This window comes from Polypterus senegalus, chromosome 3, assembly GCF_016835505.1.
Source record: "Polypterus senegalus isolate Bchr_013 chromosome 3, ASM1683550v1, whole genome shotgun sequence".
Lineage (NCBI taxonomy): Eukaryota > Metazoa > Chordata > Cladistia > Polypteriformes > Polypteridae > Polypterus > Polypterus senegalus.
The window spans coordinates 50,654,328-50,675,275 of record NC_053156.1 but is presented as its reverse complement, the minus strand read 5'-3'; positions in this window follow the sequence as shown (position 1 = coordinate 50,675,275).

The following is a 20,948-nucleotide window of genomic DNA, read 5'->3' as shown; positions in this document are numbered from 1 at the left end:
ATATTGCCTTTTTCTGCCTCTTCCATAGTACCTTCCTCAGTTTGTTTCCTCACATTGCAGAAAAGTTCTGGCTGAAAGACTCCTGATGCCCCAGCAGCTAACCTCCACTGTGCTGGTTGACACCTGCCTCCTTTCTCCCTGTATTCGCTTATCATCTCCTAATGTATGGTCTTCATACTCTGGTAGATTGCCTCTGGACAATTTTAGCTAAACCAATGCAAATTTTTTTGTGTGTCTCAAGGCTGTTGTACCAGTCTCAGTGGGAAACCATAGCAGTTGAATACGCATTCCAGACAGTTGACAGGTTATTACGTGACCTCACGGGTGACACACAGTCATTTGGAGGGAAAACAATACTATTGGGTGGAGATTTCCGACAAATACTCCCCAACATTATGCGTGGCTCCCGAGCACTTACTGTCACCAGTTGCATTAACAAGCAACCTTTGTGGCGTCACATGCATGTACTTACACTGACGACAAATATGAGAGCTCTTCCTCACAAACAACATTTCGCAAAATGGCTCCTCGATGTTGGAGACGGGAAAAACTGAACAGCTGTAACATTACCTTCACATTGTTTTCCTTTTAATTCTGATCCCGTTCAACAACTATATGGCGACATCGACTTCTCAACTGTCACTCGGGAACAACTCAGTATGTGATCTATATTAAGCGTCACCAACAAAGACTCACTACACCTTAATGAACAAGTACTGAAACTTATCCCTACCGACGAAGTAACTTTCACCAGCATTGATTCCATCGTCACAGACGATCCCACAGATCAACTTTCATTCCCCGAAGAATTTCTTAACAGTCTTACTCCCAGTGGCATGCCTCTGCATAAACTCAAATTAAAATTGGTTCAGTCATCATGTGTAAACAAGGCGCTATATAGCGCCCGACCCGGCACAGACTTACACAGAGGCACGTGTTCACACTCAAAGGTTTTTATTTCTTTTTTCTTCAGCCGTGTGACACGTCTTCCCCGTGCCACACAGCCCAAACACAGTCCCAAGCACCAAACCAATACAAAACCAAACTTTCCTGCTCCACCACTCCTCCCAGGCAACCTCGTCCTCTTCCTCCCGATTCTGGCCTCGATTGCTGGGAGGCAGGCCCTTTTATGCCCCACCCGGGAGTGATCCAGGTGCCTGACCAGCTGGTCTTAATTGCACCTCCGGGTGGGGCTGATAAACCGTCCAGTGTGGTGGCTGGATCTCTGCAACACCCCCTAGCGGCCACCCCATCTCCCAACCGGGCTGTTGTGGTGGACTCCATGTCCCATGGAGCCACGGGGCAGATTGAGGAGGAATCCACTGCCAGGGAGACTGCCCCCAAGCGCCCCGGGGGAGGTATTGCAAAGTCCATGATGGCTCCCCGGGACGTATGCATCAGAGGCGTCCCGGCCGGGCATGGGACCCGGCTGTCCGTCACACATGCTTCTCAGAAAACTCATGCCAGCAAGAGGTCTCTCTAATGGCACTAAACTGACTGTTACCAGCATTCACCACAATGTACTGGAGTGTAAAACTATTGCAGCTCCTACCTCACAAACTGTCCTTATTCCCCAGATTTCCCTGACCCCATCAGATTCAAATTTGCCTTTTACTTTTACATGTAGACAATTTCCTGTTAGATTAGCCTTTGCAATGACAATTAATAAGGCACAGGGCCAAACTTTCAAAAAGATATGCCTGTATCTGCCAAAACCAGTTTTCAGTCACGGACAATTGTATGTTGCTCTTTCCAGAGTTCCATCTTTTCATTCACTCACAGTCGTATCCTCAAACCCACCCTATTTGGACAACTGTGTCTTTCAGGAAGTGTTCACCCATCAATGAATAATTATGCCGCGGGTCAGCTAGTATATGTTAAGGCACAAATTGAATCAGTTGCTTCTGCTGGGTCTGAGGACTGGTATTTACCCTGACTCTGATTGACTCCACAATCTTTGCCAGATTCCTGATCATGGCACCATCTGAACCATCCTTGTTCCAAAGTATACAACAGAATAACATTTATTTCACATTCCAAAAACTGATGTGGTTTTCTATTAGGTGCTCTGGTTCTTCCGAAGACATGCATTATAGGAAATTCAACGACTTTACATTGGCCTGGTCTTACTGAGTGTGTTCCTTCATTCAGGTTGCTATATAAATGAGCCATGCAGTGATTCCAGCTGAAGGTGTGTAGTTCTTTGGATGGAACGAGAGGTACAGTTACGTATCATCAACAAATAAAGTGCTGTCTATCTATCTATCTATCTATCTATCTATCTATCTATCTATCTATCTATCTATCTATCTATCTATCTATCTATCTATCTATCTATCTATCTATCTATGTGGGAAAACATGGGATTGGATGATAGGACCTATTGAACTGGTATGTAGAGTGAAGAGGATAGGTCTTCAGTCCTTAGGGAACTCCTGTTCTTATCTGATGTACCCCTGGCATCTCTCCTTGCCAGGACATGCAGTAGTTTCTGCCCAAGGTGAAGGCAGTTCCAGTGATGCCGAGGTCAGAGAGGTTGGCAGGGATGATATGATGGCTGAGGAGCTGGATAATGTGGCCATCAGGTGGCGCAGCAGCTCCCCAAACCTGACACAGACAGACACAAGGCACAAGTCCAGCAAAACACGTCTTTGTTTCAGTAGGAAATGCTTTTTCTTTCGTTTTGCACCAGCACCAAGCACAGTACAAATCAGAGCAACAAAAAAGCACTTCTTATCTTTCTTCCTCTGTTTTTGTTCTTCTTCCTTGTCTGCTTCCACTCCTCTTTCTTCAAGCTTCGTCCCTCTTCCTCCCGACTCCATTGCAATGGCCTCCAGGCCGAGAAAGGGCCTCAGCCATCTAGATAGATAGATAGATAGATAGATAGATAGATAGATAGATAGATAGATAGATAGATAGATAGATAGATAGATAGATAGATAGATAAAACATAAGTAAAAAAAATCAAGTCATCAAAGGAATTCTTCATACTTGCTAAAGCATTTGTGAGGCTCTCAGTCTGAAAGAGACTTAATACATTAAACAAATGAATAGCATTCCTGACAATTTTGTAAAGCACTTTATGAGCCTTCTGACTCAGTGATGAGCTCTATAAAGTAAAAGAACCATACAGGATTTACAAATGACTTCAGAAGCACTTAGTAAGAAAGGTGCCACATGAAAGGAGACATTAATAGTTTCCCAAACGGACTTTATCATCTATAGCACCTTTAGGAGAAAGTCTCAGTGTAACTGTCTTTATACATGATGGATCTGAAAATTCTATTGTTCCTTGAACCACATCTAAGTTCTAATTCCTTGATGGCCATTCATTTACATTTACATTTAGCTATTTAGAAGATGCTTCTATCCAGCTTAAAAGTTAATCTAAGACATGATAAAGAAGAATCTGGACGAAAAGGCATCCACACATCACTTGCCATTGGTATTCACAAAAATGTGTGCAAAATCTTTTGAGCTTGGAGTAAAAAATCTGTCATCATATATATTTTTATATTTCTACAGTAAACAGACTTTAAATTGTAAATACAGGACGTGAACTTATGTGCCTTCACACACACAGCCCTTGCTTTCTGATGTCAGATACCAACTGCAAAGCTGATTAGAAAAAAGTTGAACGACACTATAGCAGTAATGAGGTGCCATCAGATATGACTCTTTTATATATTCATTGTACATATTCTGTATTTTTCCACTTGGAGCACAAACAAATTCAGTAAGTTGCTCGGGTCACAAATTGTCAGATGTGTGTTCAGCTAGTGAGTCTTGTTCCCTGCACAAACACTTTTGGGTTGTGCTCACTACAGAAGGTTCAATATGAAATAAAATGTGAGGAGATACTCTAGCACTCAATTTATTATCTGTACTCACTTTATCCATTTAAGGGTCACAGGGCCCAGAGTCTATCCCGGCAGAAAACCAGAAAATCAGATAGTGAGACAATTTAGAGTTAACCTATCCTGGGGAGCACACAGGGAAACACACAGACTCTACATGAACAAGACGTTAGGGTGAACTCACACCAGCAATTTGTTTGTGCACAAGTAACCTCCCAAAGTCTAGTTTGTTTCACTAGTGTGATCGCACTGTGCCAGGCCAATCGTACTATGCCCTGGCCCACTTAGAAGAGGTCAGCCCAGGCACAGTTCAGTAGGATTCAGGAACAGTGTGATTGCTAAATGTGCCCAAGCATGGAAAGCAGATATGACGTCAATGATGAGACAAGTCAATGCAATTCTCATTTCATTCAATACCATTTGAGTTAAAAACAGGTTTTCATTCTGTACTTACACATAAATGTGAATTGTAGTTAGCAAGTTGCATATTCTTCCCTTAACATCATTTGTCTCCATAAAAATCTTCTCATACAGGTATCATGATTATCGGCAAAACACTGTGCTGTACACTCATTAAATCTGTAAGAGGGCAGAGCATTATCCTGCCCTACATGACTCCAAAACAACCACAAAATAAGTGAAATCATTTTGACATGCATGCTGTCACTTCGTGTTCAGATCTTGTGTTGGCTTCACACAAAGTTGCACGGTCATGATAAAAGTGTACCCGGACCCAGAATGTTAAGTGCAGTGTGAGTGTAGGCCAGCAGGGGAGGGGTGGGGGGCAATCACAGTGGGGCACAGTACAGAACAAACTTGACTAGTGTGAATACGCCCTTAGCCCACAACACTGGGCCTCTGATGCAGCAGCACTAGCCACACCATACAAGGGCTCTCATTTCAATTTCATAACTGTATTTTCTGGTGAGTGTTGCGGTGTCAGCTGGTCAGGTTGGTCGTGCCAGACTTTCTTGTTCTCAGCCATAGATTCCAGCACTTCCTAGGAAATTCCTAGGCATTCACAAGCCAGCCAGTGTGTTCAGGGTCTACTTTAGGGTCTCCTCCCAGTGCATTGTGTCTGGAGCAGCTCTTTGTAGAAACATCTAGGGGGATACTTACAACAGGTCCACACCACCTCAGCTGGTTGCTCTCGATTCAGAGGTATAACCACTCTACTCTGAGGCTCTCCCAAATCAGCATGCATCTCATCCTATCATGGTATGTAAGCCTCATTTCTGCTACTTGTACTTGTGATCTCATTCTTGGGGACATTACCCACATCTCGTGACCATACATGAGGATAGGGATGCAGATTAATCAGTAAACTGAGAATGTTGTCTTTAGGCTCAGAACCGCTTCACCACCATGGACCAGTATGGTGCCTCATGTTCCCTTTGTCCAACAGTTGTTAACAAGATCCCGAGAAACAAGTAGAACTCCTCCACTAAGGGCAGTTGCCAACACCTAGACAGAGGAATCCAATTTTCTCTGAGAGAGAGAGAACCATAACTTCAGACTTGGAGGTGCTGATGTTCGTCCCAGCACCGAATCACTTGAGTGCATGCTGAAGGTCACAGTTAGATACGACAAGGAGGACAACATCATCTGCATAAGGGAAACAATGCAACCCCTAGCCTCCTGAGCTGGACATTTTTGGCTATGCGTTGATATCTTGTCCAAGAACTACAAACAGGAGAGGTGACTGACATCCACAGTGAACAAATCTGACTTAACACCAACTATTTGGCCACAGCTGTCACTGCATTCAGATAGGGAACAATTACCATGCAAGAGCAGCCCTGTTACCCCATATTCCTGCAGTACCTGCCACAACACACACTGAGAGACACAGCCATAACATTTTTTCCAATTGTACAAAACACATGTAGATTAGGGTTATGACACCCCCATGCAACTGAAAACACTGAACTCAGTTCATTTCATGCCCTTAACTGAATAAAGGTGTGTAACACCTTGATGCTTTTGGATAACATCATATAAACCACTGGATCACTGGGTTTTGAGCGTTAAGCATACACCCTGAGAGGGATCTCTGTGGCATGTGTTATATAAAATAAAGACATGATTACTTGAAGAACTCTATAGGATTAAAAAGCACTATACAGTACACTGCAAAACAATCAACACCATTTTTAATGGTTATGCAAGGAAGTGACCTTAATGGTGAACGATTTTCAATGGTTTGACAGAAAGATTCACAGTTAATGTTTAAGTGAATGAACAAAAAAAATGACAAAACATAACCTCCTCAAACTTGCCTAACCAATTTGGGGTCACAGGAGGATGGGGACTATCCTGGTCGTAACACTTACAAAGCAGGAATTAAGCCTATCCATTTCACAGTTGAGCCCAGGCATGTATACAATTATGGTAATTAAATAAATGACCCATGACATCTTTGGATCAAACCTCACAAGATTTTCAGCCAAGTTCATCACGCCTGAAGTTGATCCAGAATGTAGTTGTGAGGCTTCTTTCTAAGTTACACCAAGAAAAGAGAGAGTATCACTCCTGTGCTTGTATTGCATTGGCTGCCTGTTAAATACAGAGTGGAATTTAATTATTATTCATTTTGAAAACTCTCCATGGTATAGCTCCAAGCTATAACTCTGACCCTATCAGCCTCCATTCCACCTCTCGAGCCCTACGGTCCTCTGATCAGATACTTCTAACAGTTCCATACTCTCAGTTGAGGTTTAAAGGTGTCTGGGCCTTCTCTGTAGCTGCCTCAAAACTCTGGACTAGTCTTAAGTCATCCCCCACATTAAATATTTTAAAGTCAAATTTATTTTCTCAGGATTCTGAGTTTTTTCAAAGACTATGTAATTAGCTGTCTGTTCTGTCTTGGTTTGTTTCATATTGTTGTCAGATGATCGTCGTTCTCTCCTTCTATTGCTTTCTTACTCTGTTAAGTCATTTAATTTCTTAGAAAATGTGTCTTTCTTACACTTCTCTTTTATTATGTTCAGATGTTTGGTTTGTTTTAATTGATTTTATTGTGCAGCACTTTGGTTGACACTTGTCTTTTAAAAGTGCTTTATAAATAAATATGAAATGAAATGAAAAGAAAGGAGCAGGCTGAATGAGCAACCGAGACAATTAGTTAACATTGGGACTGAAAGTTCTCGTCACTATTGTTCTGAAGTTCTAGCACAGAGCTTGTGAGGCAGCAGCACGAACCACAGCACGCAAGGGGTCATTTAAAGCAGCGTTTCTCAACCTTTAAGTAATTGCGACCCAAGTTTTCATAACAGTTTTAATTGCGCCCCCCTAACATTTTTTTGAAATGTAGATGCATACAGTATTTTATTATACCTACTTAACTTTTATCGACATTTATCTAACTCTGTATTTATTGTTCTAGTATCAGAATGTAATTTAATTTGTTTTGGTTTCAACAGATTTTTTTTCATATTTATGATTCTGGTTTTCTTTTTTTCACATTTTTGCTCCCCCCTTTTTGTTACTTCATGCCCTGCTAGGGGGGCCCACCCCACAGGTTGAGAATCACTGATTTAAAGTACTGAATTCGGTTCATCTGATTTTTACGTAGGCCTCCTCACAGAACAGATCCACATAAGACATTTTAATGCCTTTGTGAATAATTTCCTATAAAATACACGGCATTCTTCAACTGCTGAATTGAATGCTTAGCCTGAAAGGTACCATATAAAAGTATAAAAGTGTATGAGTGCACCCTATGAAAGATGCTATATGCAGTGATGTGATAAAGTAAGTGAACCCCAGAGGAGTAACTTCAGTGACAGACTGCTGTCACTGTCTTGCTCCACTGACAGACTGAGGAGATCGTTCCTCCCCCACACTATGCGACTTTTCAATTCCACCTGGGGGAGTAAATGCTAACATTAATTTTATTTTTATTTTTTTCGTTTTTAATTACTATTTAATTTAATATTGTTTCTTTGTATCAGTATACTGCTGCTGGAGTATGTGAATTTCCCCTTGGGATTAATAAAGTATCTATCTATCTATCTATCTATCTATCTATCTATCTATCTATCTATCTATCTATCTATCTATCTATCTATCTATCTATCTATCTATCTATCTATCAAAATGTTTTTTTCTTTTTGAAGATATGTGGACACATCTGGATTTGATCTGCATTTAAAGAGCATCTTTAAATAAAGGTGATATAACATAACAAATGTCAGTCCTCATTTACATTTTGTAGTATTAATTTAAATAAGCATAAATGTAAATTTCAAATGTGGAAAAGGCAAGTAATCCTTTACATTTATTATTGTTTTTTGTTCTTTATTTTCACCTTATACAATTTCTTGTATTAGGAATTTGTTAATTTCCACATCTTCTTTGGGATCAGAGCGCAGAGTCAGTTCCCTTGGAGAAATCAACAATGCTATACACTGCAAAACGCTCAACACCATATTTAATGGTTATGTAAGGAAGAGGCCTTAATGATTAATGAGTTTCAATGGCAAAGGATTCACTGCTAATATTTAAGTGAATTAATACTAATCATGAAAAGGGGCCAGCAGAGTAAGGAGCCCCCTTTGGAAGTAATGGGGATTTCGAACCAGCAACTTTCAAGGACACCAGTGCAGATCATTAGCATCAAAGGCACCACTCTGCCCAAATTACCTCAAGTAGCTAAAATTAGAATTAGGCGCCAAGAATTAGAACATCATTAGAGAGGATCTTGAAGACCTATCTTATATAAAACTCAAGCATTTATTTTGGTTTTGTGTTTGTTACTGAAGTGTCAAGATCAAAAGTGCTCTCTGAGGACTTCAGAAAGAAGGTTATAGACACCTAAAGATCACCAGACAAATGCAAATAATAATCATTCTTTACATTTATATAGCAATTTTCTTACTACAAAGTGAGTGGGGAACCACTTCAACCACCACAAAAATGTAGCATCCACGTGGGTGACGGCAGCCATTTTTGCTCCAGTACACTCAACACACAATAGCTGAAATTTGGCAAAGTGGTGAAAGAGATAGCCAATCAGAGACTGGGGATCATTAGGGGGGGGCAGAATGAATAGGTCATGGAAGGCAATTTAGACTGGACAATGGGATACAGCCATTATTTCACTGTCCAGAAGTTCATCTACAAGTGGAAATGATTTCAAACTGCCAGCTTGTCAAGGTCAGGCTGCCCCAGAAAATTCATCCTGAGAGCAGACACAAGGTGCTGAAAGAAGTCTTTACTTACCCAAAATTTCACCTTGGGACCTACAGGTAACTAACTCTTTTTACCGCTGATATCAAAATGCAGTGAGTCTGTCATTTCAAAGATGCTGCACAAATTGTGTCTACATGGAAATTTATGCTGTCCAAAAAGACTAACGTTTGGGAATGATCACCTAGGCAAAGACTAGGGACCTCATGCGTAACGCTGTGCGTAGAATTCACACTAAAACATGGCGTATGGACAAAAGCGGAAATGTGTGTATGCACAAAAAAATCCAGATGCAAAAATCTGTGCGTTCGTCAACTTCCATGTTGTTCCACTCCATAAATCCTGGTCAGCGTGAAACATAACACACGCGCCTGCTGCCACTCTCAAACTCCTCCCAGAATTACGCCTTTTTGAATATGCAAATCAATATAAATAGCTGTTAAGCTCAGCGTTCTGTGAAAAGGCAATGGCAAAAGCACGGGGGAAAATAGAAGAATTTCAGCGAATACCAAGTGGAGGCAAAGAAAAACATACTATTCATTGGTTTTAAAAGTGGTATAAACAACAAAAGAAAGTTGACCAAGTGATATGGAGTGTCGGAGAAACTTGAAAGCTCAAGTTTAAAAAGTTGCACAGTCGCTGTGAAAATGTGAGTTAGGGTACAGAGAAAAAAAAATAGGCACACAGTGGGAAAAAGCATGAACTTTAATCTTGAAATTTCCACTTTAATCACATAGTTTATTTTGTCATTAAAGTAGAAAATCATAAACTTCATCTTAAAATCGCTTAATTTACTAGTTTCTCAAATCCCATCGTAACTAAAGTAGCACATTAAATGCTTTGTTTTGTATGTGTTCTTCTATGTGCTCTATGTGTGTGAATCACTACGTGCTTCATAAACGGGCTTTCTCTTCCTCCGACAGGACACAGAATCCATTACATTCATGAAATTACGGCTCTCTGAATAATTAAAATACTGAGATGTATACTTGATATAATTTTCATGGTGATAGGAATTAAAGCATGTATTAAACATGGGGCCACGGTGGCACAGTGTTAGTGACAAGCTGGCACCTTGTGCAGAGTGTGCTCCTGCCCACCCGCAAGATGCTTGCTACACCGTGTGCGACCTTTGATGAAATCATTTATTGCAGCAGTACTGTCTCTTTCAAACATACTAACTCCCAATTCTTATCCTTCCTTTTCTTTCTCCAAGTAACCAATTGCCACACAATCAGCTCTGTAATAGATGTAAAGCCATCTGTAAGCTGAGAACGCCGATTCTTCAGAACTTTTAAGGAACATTGAAATATCTTCATAGTACATGTTTAATTATTCCATCCACCTATCCTTCCAGTGTTGCGCTAGCCCCAGCAAGAATACAGCACGAGGCAGGAACAATCCCTGAACGAGACACCAGATCGTTGCTAGCGCTGCGACACAGTGTCCTCACATGTTTAGTTATTAACAACTAGCAAAATACCCGCTCTTCGCAGCAGAGAAGTAGTGTGTAAAGAAGTTATGAAAAAGAAAAGGAAACATTTTAAAAATAACATAACCTGATTGTTAATGTAATTGTTTTGTGACTGTTATGAGTGTTGCTGTCGTCAAGGATTTGATTATCATTATTTCTTTCAATCAGGTTCGTATTTGGAGGACGTGTTGTGTTCAAGTTACATTCCGTGTTTGTCAACTGTTGTAAAGATAACAGGTTTCATTCATCGAAGTGTTCACTACCCAAATCGCTAAAGGCAAGGAGGCGCGTATTTTGAACGAAAAGGGAGAAGACAGCGAAGGAGCGGAAAAGTGAGAAGGAAAACTGTTTAAATAAAGAGCTGGGAAGGTGAATGGAAAGAAGCAGCCAGCGGTAAAGCAAGGAAGACTCCGTAATAAGGATGGTTGGGTGTACGTAGAAGGTGTAACAATAGGATTGTTAAGCTTTATGATAATGTTCCTGCACGGAGGGTTTAGAGAGACGCACAGGGAGAAGTATAGAATAGGGAACCCCGTGTGACTGTCCTGCTGTTCTCCTTTGACAGTTCTGTGGCTCTGCATATTTGTATGCACCTCTCTAAACTTGCATCACTGGTTCCGCACACAATTCGGTCACGTATAAGGGAACTTTTAATCTCCCCGAAATTGCATGTGCCTGCTAACACTCTCAGATCTGAGACGTAGTCGTCTATATTTTCTCCCCTTGCCTGATTTCTTGAAAAAAATCTGTACCTCTCTACAGTTTTGTTTATTTTCGGGTTGTAATGTTCATTAAATTTATGTATCATCAAGCTCATGGTTAACTCATCAGGTCTTACATCACCGGTCAGCGCCTGACACAATTCTCTGCCGCTCTCTCCAATAAGATAATGGAATAATCTGACCTTAGTGTTTTCTTCTGCCTCCGGCATTGCAAGTTCTGTGAATAATCTGAACTCGTCATTACATGTTCTCCATGACTTCACAGGTCTTTAGCATCGAAGCTTAATATCAGCAGCAGTCTCAGACCCTCCATTTTCCTTTCATGTGAGCGTCTCCGCGTCCTGAACTTTTAACAGCAAACTGGCGTGACTTTTGGGGCAGTTCTGTCACTTACGCTGCCACCATGTTTCTCTCTCGTAATTATTAAAAGTTACAGACTCACGCTTCCAGTTTATGTCTGTGTATTTCACAGTAGTTAAAACCAGAACAAAGTCAGTTCACGTGAGCCGCTCGGAGTACATGCATCGACGCTTCTCAGCTGTGCTTGTGCTATCTCGTGCGATCTATCTCGCGAATATTGTATTCGTCTTAGGCATGGCAAACGCCAGCGGCAGTGTGTCTATGAACCTAATTTAAAGTTAAGCTTTACACCCTGCTTTCCTATTCGTTTGCATAAGCACAGTGCTTCACCAGCAATTTTATCTCCGTTACAGCAATTTTAACTCTGCTACAAAGTGATCAAAAGTCTTGTTTATACCCTGCGTCTTCTCATTAAACTTGTATCTCGCGAATATCGTATTTGTCATAGGCATGTCAAACGCCAGTGGCAGCCTGTCTATGAACTTAATTTAAACTTAAGGTTTACACTGTGCTTTGTTTCCGCAGTAGCTGCACTTATAATTATGCTTGTATGCGTCACTCGCTTCATATTGTTTTGCTGCCTTCTCAATTGTGTAATGCGTTTTTTTAAACAGGTTTCATTCATCGAAGTGATCACTACCCAAATCGGTACTTGTGAATCTAAGATGTTCAACAGGCATTCCCGGTATTAAGTTGTGGATTTGCCTGCAAATATTTAGCGGCAGCACTTCTATGAACGTAATTTAAACTTAAACTTACACCTTGCTTTCCTATCGATATGTATACAAAGGCTTGTTCAGCCTCAGAGGGTTGTTACATCACACACTGCATGCACGGGTTTACCTTTCCCAGTTCTGCAAAGTCAGTTAACGTGAGCAGCTCGGAGTACATGCATCGAAGGTTCTCAGCTGTGCTTGTGCTATGTCATGCAATCTTGCGATGTCCACGGCTTTATTTAATGTTAGCTAAGACCCGGCACTTAAAAGTTTCTCTCACACTTTCGCTGAGTTTGACCATCTCATCTTCATTTGCATAAGCACAGTCCTTCATCCGCGAATATTTCGCAGCAGCGTGTCTATTGGATAGCTGCTGCCGGATGGCCTTATATGGGCAGGCACAACTCCACCTCACACGGCGACCGAGCTGTAGGCTATAGCTGTATATATGGACGAAAGTAGGTTCCAGTTATGACCATTATGCGTAGAATTTCAAAATGAAACCTGCCTAACTTTTGTAAGTAAGCTGTAAGCAATGAGCCTGCCAAATTTCGGCCTCCACCTACACGGGAAGTTGGAGAATTAGTGATGAGTCAGTCAGTGAGTGAGTCAGTCAGTCAGTCAGTCAGTGAGGGCTTTGCCTTTTATTAGTATAGATATAGATTATTTAAATGATGTTAACATTTTATCTGTATAATCTGTATAAATAAACATATTTTGCTGCATTTCATCTTAAAAATTATATTGTCATCATGTGTAAATATGGGCTTTATAAAGTGGCTCAGGTTGTGCAATATTATAACTGTATAGTAAGTTTACAGTAAGGTGATTGTACTAATAAGTACAAACAGTTCTACAAGGAGGACTTGATGGACTGATTGAGTGCGTTTAGAGTTCTTGGGATGAAACTGTTTGTGAACTGCGAGGTCCGAACAGGAAAGGCTCTGAAGTGTTTGCCATTTGAGAGCAGTTCAAATAGGCAGCATGGCTGAGGTAGTGTGTGCTTGATGCTGTATACTGATAATCTGATCAGCTGCTGTAGAGCTGTGATTCCACACTCAGATACAGTGATATAAATACTCTGAGTGGTGCATTGAGAGAAACAACGCTAAAGCAGTTGTGATATTTGGAATAGTTTGGTTATTCCGTGGACCATTATATTGTTACTGGTTAATTACAATCAGATGCCTTAAACTAATAAACAATATGAGGTTAATTTTAGTGTATTTGATAAATTCATGTCAGGGATATGGATCTAAAAAAGAAAGACAAACCACATTAGAAAAAGCACTGCTTTGACGCTGGGTGCCACCAGTTTGCAAAACCGAACGAAGAACTTGCATATGCCAAGCACTTAGCTGATGTGAAAATGTGCGTGGCTTTATGCCAGGTTTAGGTTTTATACATCGTGATGTGAGCATGGAAACGGGAGTATGCAGCATTTTTGTGCATACGCACCATTTATACATGAGGCCCCAGGACTTCTTGAACAATATGCTCTGGACAGATAAAGCAAAGTATTTGGCCACAGTACAAGATGTCATTTTTGGTGGAAACCAAAGACCATAAAAACCTGAGAGCAACTTTCAGGTTGAAATGTTATCATGCGGGGATACTTTGCTGCATTACAGGGTCCACAAAGAATTCTTCATTGAGCCTGAGTGTAAATAATGTGAGACCCCCTGTCCAAAGAGTGAAGCTCAGTCAGAACTGGACTTTGCAACAGGGCAAGGACCTTAAAAACATACCAATAAACCCACCAAGGAATTGCTGAAAAGAAAGAAATGGAGAGCTCTGGAATGGCCAAGTCCAAGCCCAGATTTGAAAGTTTTGTGGGAGATTCAAAACGGGTTGGACACACAAGACACCCCCTCAAAAATCACACAGCTGAAAGAATTCTGCATGGAGGAGTGAGAAACACTTCCTCCCAATCAATGTCTGAACCTGGTAGACAGTTATAGGAAAAGACCACTTGAGGGGGCAATACCAGCTATTAGTGCCAAGGGCGCACTTACTTTTTTGATAAATGGGTATGGTATATTTGATCATTTTTTTATTGAATAAATTATTGTAAAGTCAAATTTTCATTGTTAGGTTTTTATCTGACATCACCTTTACCTCAAACCATTGTTTAAATGTAAGTCTTGCTGTGTCCACAATATGTTAAAAAAGAAAAAACATGTCGTTGGGTGTACTTACTTTTTCACATGACTGTAGCTAACTTTCTTTGAGCCCCCGCTATCTAAAATGCCTTACTAAATGAACACATGAAGGACATACTGTACTTCATTTTGTTCAGGAAAAGTCTTTAGAAAAGTCTGAGGAGTTACTAGAAAAGGTGTGATATAAACTAATGCCTGCTTGACTGGATCAATGCAGCCCCCTCTCTTCCCTGCCTTCCAAAACATGAAGAAATACAGTAAAGAGGAACAGCAGACATACCCCCCCTGCTCCCCCCACTCCGCTAGCATTTCAAAAGGAATATAGGCAGAGGCTTAAGAAAAAAAAAAGAAGAGGAAGAGGCAACAGTTCAAAATCTGTCAACACCTCAGTATTGAAAAACAAGGTGCAAATTAAACAGTGTCACCCGAACATGATGTGTGGGGTTGCTCATCAGTTGAACACCTGCGCATTGAAAGAGTGCAGACGTCTCACCCGATGCTCCTTGGAAAAGCGACGACATTGTACAGAGAAGCAGTGAGAACAGTAGCTGGCTTATCTAAGCAGCCGCCGTCCAGACGTGGGATCAGCAGCACTTGCTGACAACATCTGGCTCATCACCTTATTCTCTGGGGCGGTTGATTTTGCTCGCGAGTTATACTCTGGGTGGGGATGTTAACAAGTACGGGAGAGCCAAATGAAAATCAAAAGGGTGTGGGAACTGTAAAGGCACTATATCGAGTCAAGTCAAGTGGGCTTCATTGTCATACCATCTCTACATGTACCTTGGTACATTATACAATGGTATGAAATTATGTTCATGCTTAGGCAATAAATATAACAATATAGCAAAACAGAGGGAGAATAATTTTACATAAAGGAATGCAGAACAAGGAACAGCATCTGTGCAAATTAACATCATATTGACTTATCAGTGAAGACAGGAGATGTGCAAAACAAAACAGTCATTAGATAAGGGACACACACAGAGACAGGGGGTGACTTTGTGTTCAGAAGCCTGACTGCCTACTTGTTGTTCAAGTAAAGCTTCCTCTTGTGGAACCACCTGAAGAATGAGCACATGGGGTGATACGCTTTGTATAAACTGTTTAGGATGCGGTTTACCCAGTAGACATTTTCACTGTAGTGACTGACCCTGGACTTCAATGTGACCACTCAGGCAGGGCCATTGATTTTCTTTTGCTCCCACATCAGTGACTAACAAAGCATTCCGATAAAGGGCTAGATGTCACCAGAAGGTGGCGCTAAAGATCCACTGAAGACAAGTAAGTGATGTTCAGGATGGACTTGGCCAGCTACTTTGGTCAGCTATAGGGAGAGCTTGGTAGGATTTCATGGCGAGTTTTGTTTGGTCTATGACGAATGGTAAAGATGGATCTCTTAACATGATGAGCTGTGTCAAAAGACTACTGCTGCTCCGTTTGTCTGGATGTAACCTTCTGAACAATTAGGAATCATCACAATCATGTGGACACATGATTATAGATCTGGGGACTGGGGAGGATAGCCAAGCTCCTATAGCCAACCATCACAATCTGACATCCCCAGGATCATCCAGGGTAATCTTTGAAAGTGTTGGACACTCGTATGGTCACTAGAAGTATAAAATTTGTGATCCTTGCAGAAGACAAGTACACTTGAATAAAAAAGACAACTAAAATTAAATCCGGCTTCAGGTGGGCTCTGCTGTTAGCCAGTGGAGCTGTATCTTCCACAGAGGCAGTAAAGGGTTAAATGGCTCAGTCTCCACTCATTTCTCATTAATAAATGCCCTTTAAAAAAAGAGAAGAGTAACACAGGCCTATGTTAGAGCAGCGTGGGCTCTGCCGGCTGTTTGCTCGACACACACAAAGACCCCGCCGTCAGACAAGAGACATCGCTGTTTGTCTGCCTGTCCATCACTCATTTGCATGCAGCTCCTCTGCCATGGATCAGGGTGACACACACACCCCTTCGACGCCAGCTGCTGCCTGCTAGGCTCGCTTTACAATCTCAGCAATTAATGTGCCATCCAAGTGCTGCTTTATAGCATAGTGCCAACACATCCCAACGCCATCTGATCTTCACATTCTGGTGCTGTCCGTTTTTTGCACCACAACATCCCAGAACTATGCCATCCAAGTGTCACCTCTTTATGGTGCTACCAAGTGTTAGTGCCATTTTAAAAAAGCAGCTGTCTGACAATGTACAATGGTAATAAAATAAAGTGTTCTCACATCCAAGGGTCTTGTCACTTTGTCACTTTGGCACTGTTGGACTTATAATGTCACCACAATCCTGAGCCATGTTACCCAATTGCAGCCAGTTTAAAATGTCCCTAAATCAAAGCATCATTTCATTACAGTGCTGTTGTGTTGTCTCCACACCCCATCCTAGTGTCTTGTCGCCTACGTGCCACCTCTTTACGGTTCTGTCCACATCTAAATACAATCACACTCAAGTGTCATTTCATTCAGGTGCCTTCAGTTTTTGCTTTACATTGTCACCATATCCCAGTGCAATGTTATCCAAGTGTCACCTGTGTCTGGTGCCATCAGTTTATAATGCCACCAGATCCAAATGTTATCTCATTTGGGTGCTCTGTTTCTAGTGTCATCAAATACTATTGCCCTCTATATTAAATGTCAACTCTTTCGAGTCTTGTGATTTTAAAGTTTCACCCAATTCCACTGCCATCTCCCTCAGTTTATTGTGGTTCAGCCATTTTACATTGTTACCTCATCCAATTGCTATGATAAGCAGTTGGCATATTTTTCAAGTGATATTATTTCATAATGCAACCAAATCCTATTGCCTGTCATTTTAAAGTGGCACCAAATCCCATTGCCATCTCACCCTGCTGTTGCTGCCAGTTTACTAGGTGTCCACATCCAAGCACCATCTCACTTCAATGCTGTCATTTTATAGTGCCAGCAAATCCCACCGTCCCCACACTCAGCCGTCACCTCATTCTGATGTTGTAAGTTTACAAGGCTTCCACATCCAAGAGTCATCTTAGTCAGGTGGTGACACCTCATAGTGCCACCAGATCCCACTGCCATCTCACTCAGGTCTCAACCCATTCTTAAACTGTCAACTGTTACAAGCCTTCCACATCCTAGTTCCACCCCAATTTGGTGGTGACGCCGAATTCAACTGCCACTTTACTCAGCTGCAGCTCCATTTTGATGTTGTTAGTTTCCAAGTATCATATGTTTCTAGCGATGCCGTTTTAAAGAGCCACCAAACCCCATTGCCATCTCACCCAGCTCATTATGGGCTTATCATTACACAATGTTACCATATCCAAATGCCATGACCACCAATTGTCATTTTTTTTCCAGTGATGTCATTTCACAGTGCAAACAAGCACTACTACCATCTCCACCTAGAATCAACTCATTCTAATCTTTCATTTTAATGTGCCACCAAATACTACTGCCATCTCACCAAACTGTGCCTCTATGCATAGATGGCAGTTTACTAGACTACCAACATTTTATAGTGCCACCAAATCCAACTCCCCCCTCACTCAGGTGCCACATCATTCTGATGCTATCAATTTATAAGCCTTTTGCACCGAAGTGCCTTCTCAAACTGGTGCAGTCACTTTGTAGTTCCAGCAAGTCCTATGGCCACCTGTTGTCAGTTTCAAGGCTACCATATGCAAGTGTGATCACAATCAAGTGTTATTTGCTTCCAGTAGTGTCATGTTGTAGTTCCTCCAAATTCCACTGGCATCTCACCTGGCTGCCACCTCATGCTGGCACTGTCCACATTCTAGTGACGTTTTATCCAAGCATCCAAGTAGATAGATGCACAAATAAATAAATGTATTGTGAAACATGTCAAAAAGTAAATATAAATACAATGATTCACCAATTAGAACACAGGGCCCACCCTCAAAACTCTGACTGGTGGTAATGAAAGTTTTCAATTGATTGTATATTTAATGATGTGGCCCTGTTGGCTTCCTCAGCTGGCGACTTCAGGTACTCACTAAGGCAGTTTGTGGCTGAATGTGAAGCAGTAGAAAATACTGTGGTCATGGATCTCAACCGGAAGCCCCCTCTAGGCTGGTGAAGAGATAGTGTCTTCTTATTGAGTGAAGGAAGAAAGGAGCGAGAAATCGACAGGCGGATCAGAGTGGTGCAACAGTTAGGCAGACATTGTACCGGTCAGTCGTGGACACCTGGAAACCCAACATATAAGCCAATAACAAATGAGGAACATGGATGAAAGCAGATAAAACTTCCAAAACATTATCATCTGGGCAAATTGACTTGCTCTTTTGGTTTATTAGTTTGCCACAATGAACGTGATAAACTATTTGATGAGTGTAACATCTTGGTATATCCTGTAGTTATCTGGTTTATTTTTTTGTGTTTTATTATATGTTTTAGCTGTACCCTTTGTTATATTTACCCTGCTGTTCTTTCTGATACTCTGTGTAGCACGTTGAGCATGGGAAAGGCGCTATATAAATAACCCTGCCTTACACCTAGAGATTGCAGGGATGACTCTGTCCTGGATAAGTGAGTTAAGAAGATGGATTGTTTTAAATGACATGCAACTCAAGGCCACTCTGTAAAGCTGCAACAGCAGTTGAAGTGAGAGATTTGACCAAGCCAGCTCCTGAGCAACAGTGTAATCTGGTATCAAGAATATTTAAATATTATACACAGATTTAAAAATGACCTGATTCTACTGTCCATTGCAATCGGTCTATTTCTAAGTATATTATAATTCCTACTAATATCTGACAATCCTACTTTGCGATGTCATCAAGTCACCTGCTAGACACCAGCTCTGATCGTGCACGATCCATATCAACCAACCTAAGCAATTGTTTCTTTTTTAAAAGCTTTTTATTAATGGTTGGTTGGACAGGTTTATAAATCTTGAGTGCCTGTTGGAGCACAGGTGTCTGTGTCTAAAAGCGAGGTCTCTTCGCTTTACCCGGCATTTTTCTTCTGTCGTGTGCTGAGGTTGCTTTGCGAGCAGAGACCGCCCCTGGGTAGATCCGGCCACGATTCCTGCAGAGTCCACTACACTTCTGCGGGAGAAGCGCCTCACTTGACCGAACCCGTTATTCCGGATTGGAGCGCCGAGTTCCCCGTTTCCTTGACACCTTTCCCATCTTTGATCTCTGTTATCGGTGGTGGGTGGACAGACAGCAGGAGGCGGGGGAGGCTCACGTCGACAGGTACAGTGATATCTCAATCCGCACTAGAGGCTCTTGCCCCGGGCAGCCCGTGTCTCGGCAATGGGCGGATGATTCAGTGAGGAGGAATGCGCACGCCTGGAGGGTTTGCGGGCAGAACAGATGGAACGAGAAGCCGCACGAACGCAGCCCTGCTGCCATATCCGTGCCAAGTGGCCGTCTGAGAGTTTTACAACACTTTAGTCATTTCTGGTTACCTGCGTGGCAAATTGTGGCCTGGCAGCGCACACCAATTTCAAGTATTTTATTTTTTCAATTAAATCGGGTCACGCTGTGCTGGATGTGAATAAATGGCATTCCTGTTACTTGCTACCGCATTACACCTGTCCGAAAAATTAAAGAAATCAAAAAATCCCTCCCCGCTATTCCCTGTTGCACACATACTTTTCCATATGGGCTTTTATTCATTAACAATTCACAGAATAGATTTGTCTCATTAAATATTAACCGCTCCGCCTGCCGCGGTACAAGTTAAAGTGATCCCTTATCTGCGCTCCTCGCGCCCGCGCCGCTCGCGCCGCCCTCTGACTTCAGGAGCCTCGCTTTGAGGGACCAGCTGGGAAGGACTGGCTCTAAAACGGCCGTGACATTTCATGCGAGATCGCTTATACTGCACGTACATTTGATGAATCAATCAACTCTTTATTCTGTTGAAAGTTCTCTGGAAAATCTGGAGTAAAAATAATGAAATATCTTTAAACTGGATGTCCCCACCAATTTATTTTTATGTCGATATATTATCAGTTTATGGTTACAAAAAATCAGAAGCAAATTAGGCTACTTATAAAATAAATGGAGCGGTTAGTTTAATCAGAACCCGATTATGTGACATCCACCTTCATTCTTTGTCTACGAGAGACATTTGCTTTATTTTGTATACAGCGGATGTAGAAAGTATTCACCACCTTGGAGGTTTTCACATTTTTTTTTGTTATACAACATTGAATCAAAGTTAATTTCATTTGCATTTTTTGGACAGAAGCAGAAAGCAGACTGAGATGTCAAAGTGAAAACAGATCTCTGCAAAGTGGTCTAAATTAATTACAAAAAAAGTTGGGAAAGTAAGGAAAATGCTGATAAAACCAAAAAGGAGTGATTTGTAAATTCTGTTTACTCTGTGCTATATTGAAAACACTAAAGCACAAAATCTAATGATTTACCTTGTGAATTTAAATTGAAGATATTCAGTCAGGTCAGATCCGATGACTGCAACACCAAAACTTTGATGAAGTTCAGTGTTTACCA